Source organism: Trichechus manatus, unplaced genomic scaffold (assembly GCF_000243295.1).
Source record: "Trichechus manatus latirostris isolate Lorelei unplaced genomic scaffold, TriManLat1.0 scaffold00006, whole genome shotgun sequence".
In the NCBI taxonomy this organism is placed as follows: domain Eukaryota; kingdom Metazoa; phylum Chordata; class Mammalia; order Sirenia; family Trichechidae; genus Trichechus; species Trichechus manatus.
In genome coordinates, this window is record NW_004443942.1 from 22,859,211 (window position 1) to 22,865,210 (window position 6,000).

Genomic DNA, 6,000 nt, shown 5'->3' on the forward strand with positions numbered 1-6,000 from the left:
TCAGCCTTCTATGTGAACCTTCAGTATGCACCCTACATGCTAATGGGGGGAGTCAATAATCAGCTACAGCCCGTGGGGAAAACACTCAGTTGCACTCTGCCATAGTGCACCTGGCTCAGCATTGACTCGTGTGTTGTTAAAAGCTCACTGTCTCTCTAGTTGGTTATTGAATTCCCTTCCATGCCCAATGCTGGCACACCATCAAACCTCACAAAATGATTTTAAGGCTCCAACTACTAAGGTTATGTATATTTGATTTGAGAAACAGGGCTTTATTTTTAAAAAGCATTATAGGGTAAAGCCAATGATGTAAGTGGAACATGCATTTATTTTCACAGGGAGTTGTATCAATAAAATTAAGTATCTCTTATAGGCAGTGTGTGATACTTCTGTCTGAAAAGACTGCATGAGCTATTTGTTTATGTGCTGGAGTATTTGTTTTTAATAGTGATTTACTCATTAAACCGATCAGTTCTTCTTTTTTTTTTTTTGACTGATGAGAATTTTTAAAAAAATGTTAAGAACCTTTGCAAAGAATTTGCATTTACTTCCAAATATGGCTTGACTGTTGAGCTCTACTTTTATTTGGCACATATATGAGCATCTTTCTAGTGTTGTATTTCTTTTATAAATGTGTTTGTACTTATGGAAAAAGAATGAAGTGATTCCATTTCAGCATAAGCTCTATACATATAGATATATGTTTTTATCCTTGATTCACATGATATGATTGCTATGAAAGTATTGAAACTAACACACATGAATGTGTTGTGTATCAGAAGTTATCTGCATTCCTAAAGCCACAAAGCTCTACTGGAGATGATGATTCTCTCATGGTGCTTTTGCACATCTTTAGCAGGCTTTACTATGTGGTGCCAATTTGCTAAAGAAAAGAATAATTCACATAAAACTGTACTCTAAGGAGGAGTGTAGGGTATGTGTTTGCACTGGCACTCTGCATTTTTGCCACTCCACAGCCTGTATACTTTTTAAGAATATATTAGTGAAATTGACTAGAAGCATGCTGTCCAAAGAGAAGGGGCAAGGTAGAAATCACGAATCAAAAAATACTCCCTCTTGCTAGGGTATCGGGTGGGGTAGAACAAGAATAGAAAGGAATAGGAAACAGTTAAAAGTGACCAATAGAATCACATGGGAAGGTATAAAAGGTGTTAGAGAACAAAGAATCAACATCTTCAAGCCTTCGCATTGCCTTTGGGAAGTCCTTGGAACTGTGGATTTGTTTTTGAACTTTGAGTCCTTGCTTTTAAGGTTTTAATGGAAGCAGTTACTGTCTACTGTATCTCAGTGGACTCTTGGAGGTCACTGATGAGGACATGAAGAAGTTTAGACAAACCAGATACAGTGAGAGGCCTGTTTGATGATTCAGATAGCTAGATCTTCTGCTTGGAATTTATATAATGTCAGTTTGCTTTGCATATTTTTCAAAAAACTGATTCCTGAGTTGGCCTATTCTTAGACAGCATTTCAGTACCTCAGATCTTAGTAGTAAATATTACCTTCTTTACCAGAGGCTGTAAGTAGTGAGAATGCTTTGGGTTCAGTTTTAAATGGAGACCAGTCTGCTGTTCAGATAGGAAACAGAAGTGTCTCTTATTCAAATATAACTTGCTGTTTTTAAACCTTTCATACCAGAGTGATTTCTCAAAAATCTCAAAAGAAACCTAGTTTCATGTTGTTATTTCTTTTGAATACCAACATTAATTTTTCCCTCTTGACCCATGTTCAGTAAAATGGCTCCTCAAAAGAAGGAAATGAACTTGAACTTCTAACAGTGAGGATTTAGATTTGATAGAAGGAAAACCTTTGAGAGTGATAATTTGTTAAAGACCAGGATAGGTTACCGAGAAAGAGAGTATTAGTTATAACCAGGTCAGAGCACTCTTTTTTCTGGGTCACCCCCTGGGGACATGGAAATAGCTTTGTTATACAGAACTCCTTTTGCATGTGGTGATGGTTCATTGTAAACCTCTCTTCATATTGTGTGCTTTAAATATGTTTGTTTGTTTCCTGCCCTCCCTTAACTTGCTGTATAAAATAAGTTTGAGTTCTGTAATACTTGGGTAGGAGGTATGAGATATTTTATTGCCTAGAGTTGAATGCTTTCCTGCCTTTCATGGTTCAAAATTGATGCTTTCTTGTAAGGAAAGTCTCATCAATATTGGCCACAACTATGTATTTCTCTAAAAGATCATTTAAAGGGGCCTTTGACATCCATATTTCTTTGCTTCACAAAAGAAATTATTAAATGAGCTATTTCTAATAAAGTAAAAAGTAATAATCTAGGGCAGACAACCTAAAGTGTATATATTTTTCCTGCTCATTTCTTCCTGTACCTTCTTAGCTGACATTTTGGGTCCATGTTGCCCTGGCTGAAGAAAATCAAAATCTAAAAAGGGATGAGTAGTATTCAGTTCCCAGAGATTATACATTTTGAAAGCAGTCCTAACTAGTGAATTTAATCAATTAGTTCCAGTTGGCATATTTACCTTATTGTTTCTAAGGCTGCTTCCAGTGGTCCCTCGAAAGGCATGTAGTTTTTCAAGACTAAGCTTTGCATTTCTGACAACCAGTTAAGCACTTTGGAAAATCTTTTCAGGATTTATAAAATGTCCACATGAAGATTATCTGTTCAGTAGATTTTGGTGCCTTTATAAATCTTGTGGGGAGTTTTTTCATATCTCAAGCACATTACAAAACTCATCAGAAGTATATCATGGGAAAGTAATAGAGATCATGATTCAATAGCTTTGTAATTTTATGGTCATACAGATCTCTGATGACCCAAGAGTGACACAACGTATGAGTTAGGTTACTTCTCTGTGATCTGAGGAGGAACAAACCTTCAAATGAAACCAGTCAAATTAAATAATGTATTTTTAAAAATAAGGATTATGCTTGGAATCCTTACTGGTAGATTATTATATATTAAGATGTATTTTGGTTCTCTCAGTGAATTATTTTGTAATATGGCACCTTCACCTACATGGCCAACTACTTAGAGACACCTCAACAGCCTGGCTCAGAAGAGGATGGGTCAGACATTGTAAAGTGAGTGTGTCTTTGCTCAGAACTGATCAGCTACTCACCATAGCTAGATACAAAACATCATTTCTTATGTTGTATTATACAATTCATTTTGTCCCTTTATTAGGATAACTATTTGAGGACGGGAGGTAAGTATATAAATCTAGGAGCAAACAAGGAACATATCTTAAAACCCCGCCAACATTTATATGTCAGACAGCTGAATTGGCATGTAATTTCTTAAATTCAAAATAAGACTCTTTCCTGAAAAGCATGTTAATGTCAAAGACTGATTAACACCATACGATGGAAAATAATATACTTCTAAGTGTAGATAATATGAATTTAGAGTAACCCTTAGGAATAGTGACTGAAGGTCAGTTGATAGTTGTGTAAATTATATGCTAAAATGGAACCTCCCAAAATACTTGAAATTTATAAGATTAGGGATTCCATTTATGGCCATATCAGTACTTCCACTTGATTTTAGGAATTTCAGAATTGGCTGTAAAAATTTGCTTCAGGTAAAACTTGAAGATAAGCATCAGGGGTATTTTTTTTGGTGAATGTTTTCTGGGAAAAGTAAGTTTGTGAAATGATGCAGAAAATCCATTAAGACAGTTGGGGACTGGCATTTTCTTCAGAGGGAGAGGAAGGAATATAGAAAACTTTCTGTGAGGGTCTCCCTCTCCCCATTTATTTGTTACAAAATAGGTGACTACTCATGTTTGTTACTTTACTTGATGTAAATAACTTCTTTGTAATGAAAATGTATTTTTCTTTTCTTTTTTATTGTACTTCAGGTGAAGGCTTACAGAACAAATAGTTTCTCATGAAACAGTAGTACACGTGTTGTTTTATGACATTGGTTAACAACCCCACAACATATTAACCCTCTAAATTCTCAACCTTTTTTTTTTTTTTTTTGGTGAAAATATACATAGCCAAAGATACATATTTCGAAAATTTCTGCATGCACAGTTCAGTGACATTGACTACGCTCTTCCAGTTGTGCTGTTATTCTCACTTAAGATAAAGGCTTACAGAACAAAATAGTTTCTCATTTAACAGTTACTACAAATGTTGCCCTATGACAATGGTTAACAATCTCACAACACATCAACAATATCCTTACTCAACCATGGGTTCCCTATCATCAGCTTCCTTGTCCCCTTTTGCCTTCTGGCCCTTGGCACTGGACTACTGTACCTCGTTAGTCTCATTTGGTTTTACGGGGCTGTCCACTCCCAGGCTGAATGGTGAACCTCGGAGATGACTTCACAACTGAGCTAAAAGGGTATTTGGGGGCTGAAAATGTATTTTTAAGAGGCTTCATTATCACTAATTTTTAGTAAAAATTTGGCTAGTTTCAAATATTTTGAAAACCAATGGGCAAGATTATAGTTGTAATTCTGGTACACTTGAACACAAATAGTAGAAAAAAATGTAGGATTTTATGATGTTTGTGTCTCCACCCTTAATTTCTCGCCCAATTTCTACATGGGTACTTGGTGCAATTAAAATCAGTGAGTCCAACACCAAGACCAGGTCACCTTTCTTGGTACTTTTTTCCTTCAGACGTCTACTTTATTCTGTTTATAACCAGTGAATCAGAGATATCACTTGATGTTTCTTCCTTTTGAATATTTTCCTTCCTATGTGATCTTGTTATTCTCACAGGTATCACAGTAGTTCATACCAGATTATAACACATACACAGATTATTTCCATAGCTGCTAATTGGCCTTCCGTTCTCTGTTACCTTCCCTTCCCATGTCCTTTATATTTTGATTGGTCTTTCTTTGTTCTTATGGAGCCCTGGTGGTGCAGTGGTTAAGAATTGGCTGCTAACCAAAAGGTCGACAGTTTGAATCCACCAGGCTCTCGTTGGAAACCCTATGGGGCAGTTCTTCTCTGTCGTGTAGGGTCACTATGAGTCGGAATCGACTTGACAGCAGTGGGTTTGGTTTTGGGTTTTTTTTTTTTTATTCTTACTCCTCTATGTAAAGAAATCTAAAGTGTTCCCTTTCCTCCCCCTTCCAACACAACACTTACCCATTCACCTGGAATTTAAGTGGGACAGAAGTATTTAACTTTGTCTCAGATTACTTTCCCAAACTATCACAAACCTCCATACTACTTCTTCACAGTTTACTCTTTGTTCAAGGTCCAACTCAGGTGTGCCCCCACCCCCGCAAGCCTCCCCTGATATTCCATATAGACCCTGGCTTTGATAATAATGAGTCAGTTTTAATGGGACTGACAGTAGCAAAGTACATAAGATTTCATAACACTGCTACAAATCCAGACAAGGTCAGGAGTTCCTAAACTGTCGTACTTGAGATCCTTCCTCTCCTTCCCCCTAATAATAGATGGGTAGTTTTTTTTTTTTTTTTTTTTTTTTTAATATTTTAAATTTTTTTATGGTCTGGTATATTCAGATCAACACAATATGGGATAATAATTGTTAAAGTGGCTGCCATTTATTGAGCATTAGGGCTGTGTTAATTGTCTTTTAAATTTTGCTTAACAATATCTAACAATCTTGTAAGGAAGGTATTAATATCTAATTTTAAGAGAAAGAATCTGAGGCTCAGAGAGGTTAAGTAATTTGACTAAGGTCACATAACTAGTAATCTGAAGCCATTCTCTCTGACTCTCATCACTGTGCTGAGCTACTAGGTTTTGAATCAGTTGTGTACATTCTGCTATTTTTTAGTCCCCAGTAGTTAGGAATGAGGCATTTTTTTGGTCAGAATGAGAAGCCAGGCCTACTTTTGTCACTGATCTACCTGCTCAGTAGTGAAACAGAATGAGTTCAGTTTCCATGGTTTCATTTGTTTTGTTTTGGTTTTTTAATTGTACTTTAGATGAAGGCTTACAGAACAAATAGTTTCTCATGAAACAGTAGTACACATATTGTTTTATGACATTGGTTAACAACCCCACAAC

The 6,000-nt window shown here is 36.1% G+C and overlaps 1 protein-coding gene across 1 annotated transcript in view; it reads left to right on the plus strand.

Annotated features, from left to right (window-relative positions):
- Positions 1–6,000, plus strand: part of DNAJC24 (DnaJ heat shock protein family (Hsp40) member C24) — a 47,446-nt gene that overhangs the window by 26,306 nt on the left and 15,140 nt on the right. The gene's annotated exons all lie outside the window — the stretch shown is intronic.